The 13851-nt window shown below is 39.5% G+C and overlaps 1 long non-coding RNA gene across 2 annotated transcripts in view; it reads right to left on the bottom strand.

Moving 5' to 3' along the window:
* Positions 1 to 1085: 1085 nt before the first annotated feature.
* The window catches only part of LOC309686047, a 191523-nt gene continuing 178757 nt past the window's right edge, over positions 1086 to 13851 (bottom strand). For both annotated transcript variants that reach the window (XR_014270509.1, XR_014270510.1), the window contains one exon: positions 1086 to 1569. This is a non-coding gene — a long non-coding RNA (uncharacterized lncRNA). The remainder of the gene's footprint in view (positions 1570 to 13851) is intronic.

The raw sequence follows: 13851 nt of genomic DNA, 5'->3' as shown, positions 1-13851 counted from the left end.
CGTTACAATACATTTCTATGGTATTGTAACACACTTTGCAGTAACTATCTATCAGATTTGTCTATAATAATAATAATAATATGGTTGAAAGCCTTTTGTGTATTTTAGTATCTGTTTTGAGTTGGGGTTTTTTGGTTTGGTTTTTGGTTTTGTTTTTCAGGTACAAACGGGCATTCAGTTTCAATTTTAATGCTAAATGTTACATGGCATGTAATCCAGTTTTCTAAACATAAATAGGTAACATCCTAATGTTGCACAATGATGGATAACAGGTTTTTTTTTTTCTTTTAGGAACAGTTCTGCTACTTAACATTTGAAATAATAGGTATTTTTTCCTTTTTTCCCTTCCAGACAAGGAAAGCTCCTTTGGTTCTCTAAATTCTGCAGAGAAACAATCACAGTCCAAAGCTGCTGGTTCCCCTCCGCCTAGGTCCCAAGAGCCTGACTTGTGATTGTTGCTAAAAAACCTCACAAGTTAGGGTCTCAGGGACTAGGAAAAGTCTGATATGATCCAGAAGAATTCGTCTTCCAATAAACTGAATTGCTTAGTAGTCATACACGCTGTCAGTAAAACTTTCACTGCTATTGCTAAAAAAAACACCAAAACAACCCCCCAAAACAACATCCCCCCAAATCAACAACCCCTCCTTCCCCCCAAATAAACAAACCACAGTTTCAAGTAGGGGGCAGAAAAGACCAAATAAGCAGGCAATACACATACATACATTCAAACAATGTATCAGCTGACTGAACAGACTTTTCTTAGAGTATAGTCCTTAAGTTTTGAAAAGAAAAAAACGAAGAACACAGGAAAAAAATCTTCACTGCCTCGTCCTGCAAGTAGCCATATTATAATGCATTAGAGGGAAATGTCTAAAAACGGGTTAAAATCCGCTTCCAGCAGATTTGTACAGTAACAATTTTATTCTATTTCCCTTAATGCCTGAAAGAAGGATTAAATGCTTGTTAAGGGGTTTCTAATTGAAATATTTCCCCATTATACTTTTAGTCCTACTGTTCAGGTGGGCCCTGGGATACAGAGTACTTTAAACCCATTCACGATGTAAGGATAACCTTTGGGCGTGTATTCACTTTTTGCCTCTTCCCCACGTTCAACATTTAATCCTTCTACAGACTGCTAGCAAAAGCTTCTTCCTTTCCAATGGCAAAACTAGCTTTCGCTCCGTAAGCTGTAGAAAACACTGACATGCAGAGATTGTTGTCACTTGAACCAGATTACTCAAAGCACACATAACTTTCAAATACTGTCGATACAGGAAGAAGAAATGCTTGGATTTCCCGAATAATTTCATTCTGAAGCCGAATACTTTTAATGGCACGACCACAATCCCAAATTACTTTCGCATTCATTCTCCTCCGATCTTTAGCCTTGTTTGCAGAACGAAAAAGAAAATTTCTACTTTAGGGACAGGATCCATCGTGGCTTTTTTTTTTTTTTTTTTTCTCTCCATCAGAGCCCAGAGCAAAAGAAACAGCAGCCATAAAGGTCCTAGCCACTGGAGCAGAATCTGGCATAGAAAACTCAGTGCTCTTCGGGAAGCCGTTCAGCTTTAAAAAGGAAAAAAAGAGAAGAGGGGGGGAAGAATTAGAATCTCTGCTGGTCGCACAGGTGAATCATCCATTTACAAGAAAGCTGTACAGAGCATTCTGCTGAAGAAAAGATTTGCCAGTGCCCCCCACCCCCACCCCCACCCCTGCCCTTCACCCTCCCCTCCAGAATGACACTTCAGATTTCAGAACAATTTGGATTATTTAAAATATTATTTCAGCTGATGATATAATGCAACATTATATAAGAACCGTTTCTTTGTCATTGTGCACCATTCAATCAGTTATGCCTCAGACACAAAATAGTTAAACGAAACAAAATATATATATGAGATATATATATGTATAGCAGTCCCTAGATTTCATTCAATTTCTTTTTTTAAAGCTGATCATGATTCAACAAACAGTTTTGACCACAGCTTCCAAATCAATAATTAGAATGAAAAATCTCTCCCCTCTATAAATATGACATTAACATAATTATACCACCCCCATCGCATAGACCCATCCTCTTTAGGGAATACATCTGATGCTCTGAAGATGGAAATCAGTCAGATTTTAGTTGCTCTCAAACGTACCTTTGCTTCTCACTGACTGACTGGCTTTACCTTCCATGCACACACACAGTCACTAGCACACACACGCACACACACACACACACACACACATACACATGCGCGCGCACATACACACACACGCGCGCACAAAAAGGCAAGGCAAAGCAGCGGATGCTGACTCAGAGCAGTTGTGTGTGGAGGGGGTGGTATCGGCTGGTATTTTCACTGCACTCATCATTAACATTAACTCACTCTCTAGCATCCACCCTCTCTCAGACCTGCTGGACTGCAGCATTTGCATGACGCTGTCACTCTAGCCCTTGTGGGTCAGATGTTAGAAGAAAAAAAAAGCCTCAAGGCTCTCATAAGGAATGCCTTCATTTCTTCCAAAAGGTCCCTCTTCTTATTTTTCCACCTTTCTACTTCCTCTGTTGCTGTGTCTCAGTTGTTTGACATCTTTCCGGAAGAAAATGTCTTGAGCTGCAATAAGCCAGTAGTCAGTCGGTCCTCCCCTCACCTCACACTCCTATTCCCACCCCCTTTTTTTCCTAATCAATAAGACAGATCTCCAAATGCAGTTGTGAAAACAGGCTCTGACACACAGACTTTCATCCTCGATCCTCTGCCTCAGGAATAGCAGGCAACCCAGGCTCACACGTGATGTAGAGAGAAATAATGCCAGTAATTCTTGAACAGTCTTAGGAGTTTATTCTACGCCTTCTTCATTTTTTCCTTTGCTCGAATAAATACCAGTGGGAAGGACACACTAGCTCGCAAAAGCTACAAGGATCCATTTCTTCAGAAAATAATGAACTTTAAAAAGACTAATATTAATCTTCCTCAAAATTTATGCTATCCTCCCCCCCCCCCCCCATTGTGCTCTTTATAAGTAGGAATTGTCTCATAGCCAAAACACTGCCAGGGTCTGAATCACCATTCACTGTACTGAAATCGTGAGTTTCTGGGCATCAATCAGTATTTAACCGGACTCAGTATTTTTTTTTCTTTTTTTTTTTTTTTCCTTTTCGATTTCTTAACTAAAATAATAAAATAAAAAATAATAGCTGCTTGCGTCAGAGGGAGCACTGCGAGAGAACAATGGCAATACACCCGCACCACCACACCGAGTACTGAAAATGCATGTTTGAGCTACGCTTGTGTATTTAACTGTACGGTATTTGCTCCGTGAGCAGTCTGCACAGATACACGTACATAGAATATACACATACACACGCACAGAGAAACTCAAGACGCCTATATAAAGCACACAACACAAAACAAAGCACAAAGGCTGTTAACTGAAACACAGGCACAAGTTGTCTGACAGGCTATGAAAATCCACAGAGCATAATTATTGTGTGCATTTTTACCTTGTTCCTTTGTTCTTAAGGCAAGGGACTTTAATGAGTTACGGTGTTGACAATCTTTCGGCTTTTCCCTTTTTACGCCAACGGTATTTGGGAATTATTTTTCCAGACAATACCACACCGCTGTGATTCGCGGTATAAGAATTATTTACCAGAGGGGGGGGGGACAGGTGATACGCAATTCGCCAGCCAATTCTCAAAGCTGCCTGGTGCCGTAGAAACTCTCGGCGTAGCCGGGCAGGCAGGTCCCAGGATGCAGTGCTACACCGCAGTCCCGGCTCAGGTAGCTGTTTGGCAACCTTACGGCGGCAGCAAACGTGAAGGGCATCCACTCGCGGGAAAGGTCCAAAAGAAAACACCGCGCAGCCCCGAAGTAAAGAAAGGAAGCCAAAATGCCGGGGTACACGCCCCAAGCCCAGTTCGTACGTGCTTATGACCGGTTGTCGTGATGGTAATTAATTTCTTAGGTAAAGGATGGAGGAAAGTAAACAATTAGGAAACAGTTAAGTTTGTAATCTCAGAGAAAGGGAGAGATGGAGACAGACACACACCCACAGACAGAGACAGAGAGTGAGCAGAGAACGTCAAGCATGAGACAACAAAAACAAGACCGAAATCAGGTTTGGGAAACTGAAAAAATACAGGATTACAGCATTCAGCTTAGCATTTACTGAGGTATATAAAAAAAAAAAATTAACACATGCACAGCATGGCTTAAAATACTTATTGCCATCAATAGTCTGTGACGGATGCCGGCTTCTTACTGCTATACGTTCATTAGATTGGTCATCGCCTCTTAATCTCCTTTTGCTTAGACCCATCCATTTTTTGCTGCTCCAGCATCTGTGCCCTTTATGCTTTTTTTCTGTATAGTTACCCACAATACCCTGGATAAATTAATGTCATGACCTCGCTATGGCTATCAGACAGAAAAAAAAGTCTACTATTTTAATAATTGAACGTGCGCGTACAGCAAACTGCCTACTGATAGCCCAGCTTTGTGGACTGCCTCCAAAAGCAGTCTTTGCTAGCTCTGCGAATCAGAAACAACAGATGCAAATACTAGCCACATAGCCCCAGCTCTCTGTCTTGCCTTTTTTTTTTTTTTTCCTCAAAAAAACCCACCCTTTTCATTCCGTGCCATCTCATTTTCCCTGCATCTGCCTCCTCAATGGTTAAAAACATTAGACTGCTGAAATTAGAAGCTTTTGAATAAAATCATAAAGATGAGTGAAAATTATAAATGGCTGCAGATTCTGGAAATTTATATCCAGACGGTGAGTAGGGAAGAGTACCCAGGTTCAAGTGCTGAGCCTCACTCGGGAGCACCTCTGGGGCCAATGGGACTGCAGACTAGATTAAATCAATAGTCGTCTGAAACGAGATGTCGTAATCAATCAGCTCAATTACCAGTGTCATAGATCTGGGCTTAAGGTCTTTCCTGATTCCACTCTTCTAATCATTAACCCTTATGCATCCTCAAAATAGGAATTCACACTTGCTCTGCTGCCCTACCTTTCAGATAATCAAAGTTTAACTTAGCGTTTTCCCCTGTTTTTCCCTTCCCCTATTTAAATAATATAAGAATGGGTCAGCAAGAAACATTTTAAATGTGAATACGGCAAGGTTAGATGCACTCTCTTAAATGTACCTATTATATATTTGCTGTGTGTGCGTTTATATACTATTATTATGCCTCTGGGAGTGGCTGGGTGGATCAAAGACTGCTGTTTAATTAACATTCAACTCAGCTGTTTCCTTGGAGATTAAAAATAGAAGACTAGTTGAATTAACCTGAAGCTGTTCACTCCTTTCACTAATCTAATACTATAGAACTCCTCTCCCCTCAACCTAGCGAACAACAACTCATTTCTGGTTAATCAACCACTAGGAAAATCCATTTTCAGTTTAAGGGCACGTGTGAAAAAGTTGGAAAGACATTTTTGTGTGCATGTCTGAATTTCACTGAATTGCCCAATCATTTACATTTTGCATCCACGGTACAGTAAATCCCCATGCGATGCAAGGAGAAAAGAACCACCCAGTTTGAATATGAGCAGAGCCACTTTAAAATCTTGCCTGTAATTACTATTCGCCGTAGGAAGATTAAATGTCATCCATTTGACTTTTTTTTATTCCTGTGCAGGTCCTGAAAAGATTGTAAAGCTTTTCATAAAAAAGCTCCAGCAACTGTCACATATCCTTCGCTCAGTTTCGCAGGAGGAAAGAAAGAATCCAGGTAGTAGGTAGCCAGAATTTTGGTATCTTAAATTTGATTTATTCTGCTGATAGACTCAAATAATAATAGTGAAAGAAAACCCCACTACATCTACAGTTACATCACTGTCTGTACACACTGCCTCTGTATCCCAGCAGAACCACACCTTTTTTAACCGTAGATCTGCTTTTCAGCTGGAGAGACCGAATGCACAGCCTTAGTCCCTGCAGCCCTGTCAATGCCAAATAGCAGAATTAGCCCCCGTGCCGCAGCAATAATATTTTACGGGGGAATTTGTGCCCCCCGAGGTGCCAAGAGTGGGGATAGACAGGGGCAGCATGGACGTGTTTCACGGCAGAGGCCGAGGCCGAGGCCGGGGGCCTGTCTGCGGGGAGGGCACCTGCCAGGGCAGCGCGCCGCGCTATCCAAGACAGGTTAGAATTGGAGATCGATCACTGGATTGAATGACCCAGCTGTTTTCATTAGTAGAAATGGTAAAAATTGGTCTAGAAAATTATTCAGCTGCTAGCATAGGCGCTTTCTAACAGGCTTATAACCTCAGCCAGGAGCGACTTTGTTGCAGTAACTGACCCCTCACAGATGGAAAAAAATGACCTCAGCTTTGCATCTTTTCTGGGAAAGATTTAGCTGACAGTGGGACGAGATACAAAAAGAACCTTAATTCTGTCCTTTAGTAATGCTAAATGAATGCAATGCACCAGACACCACCTTAAACTGGATGAAGGGTACTGCTCAGTTTTGCAGGCAGCAGTTAAGACTGTAAGCATCATCCACAAGGGGACAGCATTCACATCCACACTGGAAAGATGCAGTTTGTGTACATGAAGAACAGAATGAGAGTAGCAGCCATTGCCGAAACCACCCAAAAATTTAAAAAAAAAAAAAAAAAGGGAAAGAAAAAAAAAAAAAAAACAAACAAAGGTGTTGCCTGGATTATTACTTATGGACAGAGAAGGAGGAGAGGTGAGGCTGGATGTGGATGTCAGATATCAAAATCCATTCAAACATAGGATAAGCCTTTTGTTTCTTAGACAGCAAGAGTAAGCTGCTTTGCTATATTAATACAAAGTTTGTGTGAAAGATAACAATTCTCCAGAATAACAAATAATAATGTTAAGAGAATGTGATGACAGGAATTAGATATTAGTGGAGCAAAATCAGAATGCGTCTTACAGGAAGGCAGTATATATATATATATATATGTGTGTGTGTGTGTGTGTGTGATCAGAATAACAAACGTTATTCTGATTTTGCAGTTCTCATCCTCATATTCTCAGTGTGATCCAGCTGGGGGGTAACACCCCCATCCCTCTTCTTTCTCTAGGAGCAAAAGTTTCTTCATCACGGTGCACATGAAAGGGATACCCATTAAAATAAAAGGTTTAGCTTCCTTTAATCTAGCATTTAAATGACTTAAAAGAATGAGACTGTTGGAGTGACCTGTGTCCAAGCATATGTCATAGTTTTGTATGATTGTCCATGATACCTTCTCACCTCACTGAGGAACAGCGAGGGGATAAAGACTTCAGAAAAATCCCGCAGCTATCCAGTCCCAGATCTATCTCAAGAATCTACCTTCTAAATTTTTCGTTTAGAAATGCTACACCCAGACTTTGCCTTATTTTTTTAGTAGCAGAGCCTTTTGCAACTTAGCTGAAATTCCCACCTGATCTTGAAGTATTGAAAATATATGTAGCCTGCACAACCTATCGCAGAAAGGAAATCACACAAATAAAAATAGAGACAAACAGCAATATCCTTCTCTCCCTACGCAAGCTCCTTCTAACTGGAGAAATGCTATTATGCCGTCTCCTTGCTGACTTGTCAATTTACCTGCCCTTTATTAAAACACAGACGTATGACAGCAGAAATTATTGCAGTCTGAATTACTTTGAAAGTATGTGAATACTATTCAATAGTCCTTGATTTCACTGACATTTTCAATTAAAAAAGTAATTATTTGTGAAAACTAACCACTGTGATATTTATTCTTTTTTCCACGATGTTTTCTTGAGCTTCAAAAGCATGAAATAATGAATGAATTAACTTTTCTATTTATGAACAGTTTTTATACTTACTTCACTAATTGCTTTGTGTTACTGCTTAATACATCATCGGCAAAATGTGAAGAAAGGGCCTGGTACTAAAATGAAATTCCAACTGTTCATAAAAGTGTTTTTGACTAAAGAGTCAAGTTTGCATTTGCAGTCTGTTCACTAAGAAAGACGTAAACTGCCAAGCATTATTTTAAAATCCCCCGCTTCATAAATTTACCGGTATGCCATTTTTACTCTTTCCTTACTAATTAGGTATACTTGTCTGTAGAGATATATATAAAACCGATAAAAACGCAAGATTATGTGGAACAAGGTTGCCAAAATATGTTTATTCCCAGAAGGCACCCCTCCATGCTGGTCTCGCACTATTGTTGCAATCATTAGTGGGCCTGATCCTACAAACAGGGCAATTCAAGTAACTTTATTTAGATGGATAATGTCTCCGAAATGTTCTGAACTATTTTACTGAGCACCGACTCTTGAATACATATATGTCAAACAAGAATCGTAGATTATAAAAGGGAATTAAAGGCATTCGGTACACACTGCAAAGGGTAACAGAATGTACAGAATTCTGCTATATTAAAAAAAAAACCTTCCTACTTTCTTAACAATGTCATTTGAAGATAAACATTTGTGAGAAACATTCAGACACACCATTTCTACAGCTTTAAGAGATTTCAAAAGTAGGCTGGGGAAAAGCAAAGCCTTTTAATAAGAAAATACAAAATAGCAGGTTCAATGCTGCAAAATGAGAATATTTTAAATTTTCTAGACAGTGAAGGTTAAAGCTATCCTGCATTCTCATAGTTCTCTCTCTCCTTTCAATCAATCTCATTGATTTTTTTTAAGGGTCAGAGGCTATACCTTCATTGATCAAAGAAACAGCCTGACACAGCGAAAGAGTCTGCCAATTCCAGACAGATCAATCACACCTTTGTCTGCTTTTGATACATTATGGTTATTTATTCTGCATCACCACGACTTTCTGTCGCATGGCTCTTAATGTAATAATGCTGCTTGGGGACAACAATAAAAAAGGGGGGAGGGGAATTATTCTATTTAAAATATTTTAAGCCTCTCTGGTATTTCTGAGGGTGGCTTACGATGGAACTTGGCCAACTTGTTTGATTTCATTTCTGCCTTGGAAAAGAACTCCTGTTCTGGTATTTAGCTCTCCTTGGTCAGCATTTTGTAGGATTTTATAAAGGCGATCCTTTGAAAATGATTTGTGCAAACTGTTTTTAGAAAAGTAATTAGATCTTGATAGGACAACAATTATCATCTAATCACAACTATGATTTTCCATGTTTATACACTCTTTTAGAAATGTTTTAATAAATAGAATGTAACCGATACCCGGCTACAGCTACTGACTGTTTTATGACTGTAAAATGAAACTAAATGATCAGCCTAAAATAATTGCTAGGAAATATTGCTGAATAAACAGATATAAGTGCTGAAAAGCTCCTGGCTTTGCACACTATTATGCTGAAAGCCAGCTAAAGCTTTAAAAAATGCACTATATGCTCACTGTCTGTTGTGACTGAAAGTTATGTTATTATTTATCTTTCCATAGCATCTGCAAGAAGCCTTTACAACTATTGTTGGTCTAATATCAAATGTTTTGTTCACATTTGGTAGCCTATCACTTCCCAAGCAGTTGCACTACTTATGAGAAATCACTGGTGGGTCTTGTGATATTTGTTATAAGTAAAAGCGTTAAAATCCAGTTCTAAAGGTTAAATCGTAGCCTAAGAGAAATCAGTGGCAAAATGCCCAGTGACTTCAGCGGAGTTGGGACTTCACTGCAAGAAGTTACGTGTCAACTCCTTCAACCCAAGCTTCCTTCACTGGAAAAGGGGATTTCACAGGACCATTAACTTATGAAGAATTTTTTAAAAATCAACACATTTCTTAGGAAAATAGCTAACAAAGCTGTGATGAGCTGTACGCACCGTGCAGCCCTAGCAAAGAGAGTGGAACTGTTCAGTAAAATTAAGCATGTAAATCTTTGCAGAATCAGGATATCAGCTAATAAGACATAATCACTGTCTTGAAGAAATTGTTCACCTACATCATTAGAACATTAAAATAAGATATACGATAATCCAAACACTTGGCATTAGTTTCTAATTTCATTGTGTGCGCTCTGTAAATTATTGTGCACCCGGTTTACAATTACATCAGCATTATTATGTAGAGCAAAAGGTAAGCGGTATACAAAGCTGAAATATTAAACCCATTAAAGAGTTATGAGTTTGAAAGAGTCCCTGCATGTATTTGTGTGCATGCCAGGAAACGCATTTTAAAACCTTTAACTAAAGGAAACTGCCTTCCAATGATAAACTGTGATGCCTAAAAGACACTGCTAAAACGCTACCGCCACTCTCAAAGGCCAAGAGACCTTAAAAACGGTTGCTGGCTGACAGCATTACACAAAAACATACAGTTTCTTCTGTAAAGAAATAAAGCTGAATGCGCAACATTTCAGAGAAGTTTTGAATAAGTCTATTTGTCCGGCTTACTTTGCAAAGGCTCTGTAGAAAACAGCACCATAAACACTTTCAGTCCCCACACAAGGGCTAAACAAAGAGTCCTCTTTCTAGCCATTTAATCCAGTAATTTATTTTTTCAACCATCACATAAATCGAAACACAGCTGTAACCAATGACTTGCAGATCCAGTTCCCTGCCAGCTGGATCCTGTTCTGCTGAAGCAGCAAGATTTTTACATTGTTCACTTCTGTACATCTGGAGAAATCATTTGGGTTCAAAGGTGACTAGAAAAGCTCTTTAAATAAACTCAACCAACAGTGAAGAGAGGCCTAAGGATCTACAAAAGCTACATGCAGTTCCATTTAAAAAGTTCTTTTTTTCAAATTAGTGCATAGAGCAATTTGCTTCTTTAAACATTTTATGATTATGACATTTTAATTGAATTATACACTCAAATACGCATTTTGAGAATAAAAAAAATATTACTATTTCCCACCGACTTTCAAACACAGTGTCAATACTCAAAAGTGATCACAGTCAATAGTTTCTGTACTTATCACATTTAAAAGAATCATCAGAAAAACAGCGATGGAATGAAATAAAATCTCAAAAATGTAACTCAATTCATGCATATTAGCTGTTGCCTGAAATACCGCTCAACTTTAAATTAAAAAAAAAAAAACAAACAAATAACAAGAAAGCATATACTGTACTTAGATATGCTGAACCCCAAATCTCTTAGAAGTTAATCCTTATAATAGCCTTACTTCAAAAAGTCTGCATCATCCCTTACTGCATGAGTCTGCTAGTTAAGTAACAAAAATGTCCCTGACATTTAAAACCTCACACAGTAAATTGATTACAATGCATCATTTCCTTTAGAAAAGCAATCACAAAGCAAACCAGCTGAATCTTTCAGAGGTAAATAACAATGAATATTGAAGGCTCATATAATCGGTATCTTTGATTACTTTTCAGACAAAACAGACGCTCAAATATATTTACAATGGAGGGGTTTCATGCCTAGCTCAGGCCCCATGAACAAAAGTACTTACAACATTGAAAAGTCCCTATGCTAGGTCTTATTTGCAAATTCATAAGCGTGTGCTCTCGGTTACAAAATAAACCAAAATTTGTCATTGGATGTGTGTTTCTATTCAAGCAGGTAAGCAGGACACATCCAGAGCTTGCCCCTATGGCTTAGGTAAAGAAGTAGTGACTTTACTGCACATTATTAAAAGGTATTTCAAAATTCAATTAGGGTTCGCTACTGTAATTGTTTCTGCTTCTTTTTTAATACTTACTGTTATAGCTGGGTTGAAACACTGCTGATAAAGTATCCTTTCTGCTTGCCACTCTGGCCACATCTCTGCACTGGCTTCATGTTAGTGCCCGTTATCTCCTCCTCACAGATTAACTGAGTAGCTACCTCACCTTCAGCTCTTGCTTCTTGTTGTCTACTCTTGCCTGCGCTTCCCCCCTTCACTCATAATTATAGGAATGCACTGTTAAATATGCTATCTGTGCTCTGTTGTGAAAATAGGACCATTAAAAAAGTAAAAATAAAAAAGATGGAAAATATCTTGTCTTTAAAAGCCAGATAAACCAGATAAATCATCTGCAAAAATTAACATGCACAACTCATAACCAGATAATTACAACATTACTCCAGGGCAAACTTCAGGGTATTTAGACGTGCATTTCTGTCCATTAACATGTATAGATTTACGTAAACATTCTAAAATTAAAAGTGTCTAGTTTGCACTTAATTACAATATTTCTGGAAAGCTTTCTTCCTTCAGTTCCTGATGTGTATTTACCCTTAACTATTGTTGAGTTTTTGCCTGATAATTAATATAAGTATCGCAAAGGGGAGTGAATTTTGACAGAACATAAGATGCCACTGCCCAATGACTGAGCTTCTGCAGTGCCTCCCATGATTGACTTTGCCAAAATCATCAGCACAATTAAACAGTATAAACTTCAGTTACCATCCATTCACCACAGTTCTTTCATTTCACCACCAACAGCCATCTCTGGCATAGACTCTGCCTTCTCAGAAATATTTGCCTCTATTTTTAATAAACAGATCGGGATTTATTATCCGATTCAGGCATCACCTATGGCCCATTATGTAACCTTATCTGCCTGCCTGCCTGCCTGCCTGCCTGCCTACCTAGGGTTGCGGGTAAGTTAGATCTGGGTATCTTTGAGTCACAATCCGAAATACACCCTTCAGAGGCCTGGGACAGCCCAGGAAAAGTAAAGTAGCCTGGAGAGAGGTATTACCCATTTTTGTTAGGTGCCTTTGGTTGCTTAGAAAACCTCGCTTAACTCCCTCACGTCGCAGTTGGCAGTACAGATGGTATTCTGCTTTATCCAGGAATGTAACTCCCATGGCTGACCCCGAGGCAAAGGCTTTGGTGTTTTTTATATATCTGGTTTAAAACCTAAGCTCTGCTGAATGAATCTCCCAACTGGAAATCCAACTAACCGAGCTAGAATGACTGAATCAGAGATTTATAGATCCGACACGCCAATTTCAGAATGTTCTAAGCCAGATCTTCCAATTATCTGAATTTTGGTTTGGCAAATGTTATGGGTGCTTCTACCCAGGGGTTTGGGTAATTATGCTTATCTTCTATAAGGCTGTTAGTTATGCCAGTTTACATTGCAGAGAGTCCTTTATGTAACCTGTACCACTGGGCGCTCTGCAGCAGGGATGAACGACTTTCTAAGGCTCGGGTGCCAGACTTCACATACATCTCCTGTATTAAAGACAGAGCTTGTCAATAGAAACTGAATAGGGAGCCAGAAGCTGCTGCCATTTAAAGATGAGTGATGCTGCCAATCACCTTTTTGGCAGACTCTTACTCCCATGCAAGGCAGCAATTCCTATTTGCCAGTTCTCAGCGAGCGTGCAACCCAGGACCTTCAACCCATAGCGTAAATCAGGACATCTGCCAAAAGAGGTGGTCCTTTCTGCCTTCCCTCCTGACCTCGGTCATTTGTTCCTCCACCTTGTTTGCGCTGACACTTGCATCTTACAGCTGCATCGTAAAGCAGATTAGGGAACTGACCCCAAAAACAAACCAGAAGAAATACAAGATTAGTTTGCAGCTGGATCAATCCTTGATCTGGCTCGTTAAACAGCCACATAAACCAAGTGCCAGCGAAAAAAGGCAAAGGCCAGGTGGAAAGGAGTGCCACTGGCAACAGCGTGGAGTTCTCCTTTCAGTGGCAATCTGAACCTAGGCAGAGTATAAGTGACCCTATACCTAGTTGGAACCAGGAGCTGTGCGAACCGTGGCCTCTGAAAGTCACCTCTTTAGGACACTAAGGGTCTCCATCTTCTGTCTGTGCGCTAGCCTTACTACACTCCCTGGCATCCATGTTGAACCCTGCAATACAAAATTAAAAATACTGTCTGAAGCAAAGATATGAGACTGTATTACAGCCAGAGAGAAATTAGAAGATACAGCCAGAGGACAAAAGACTAGACACTCCAGGAAGTATCATGTAGAACGCTGTTCAAGGTGGTCAGAATAGTAAATGAGATAGTAG

This window comes from Vanellus vanellus (genome assembly GCF_965231255.1).
Source record: "Vanellus vanellus genome assembly, chromosome: 1".
NCBI lineage: Eukaryota > Metazoa > Chordata > Aves > Charadriiformes > Charadriidae > Vanellus > Vanellus vanellus.
Note: the sequence above shows the minus strand (reverse complement) of the source record. Positions and strands in the feature narration are given on the sequence as shown.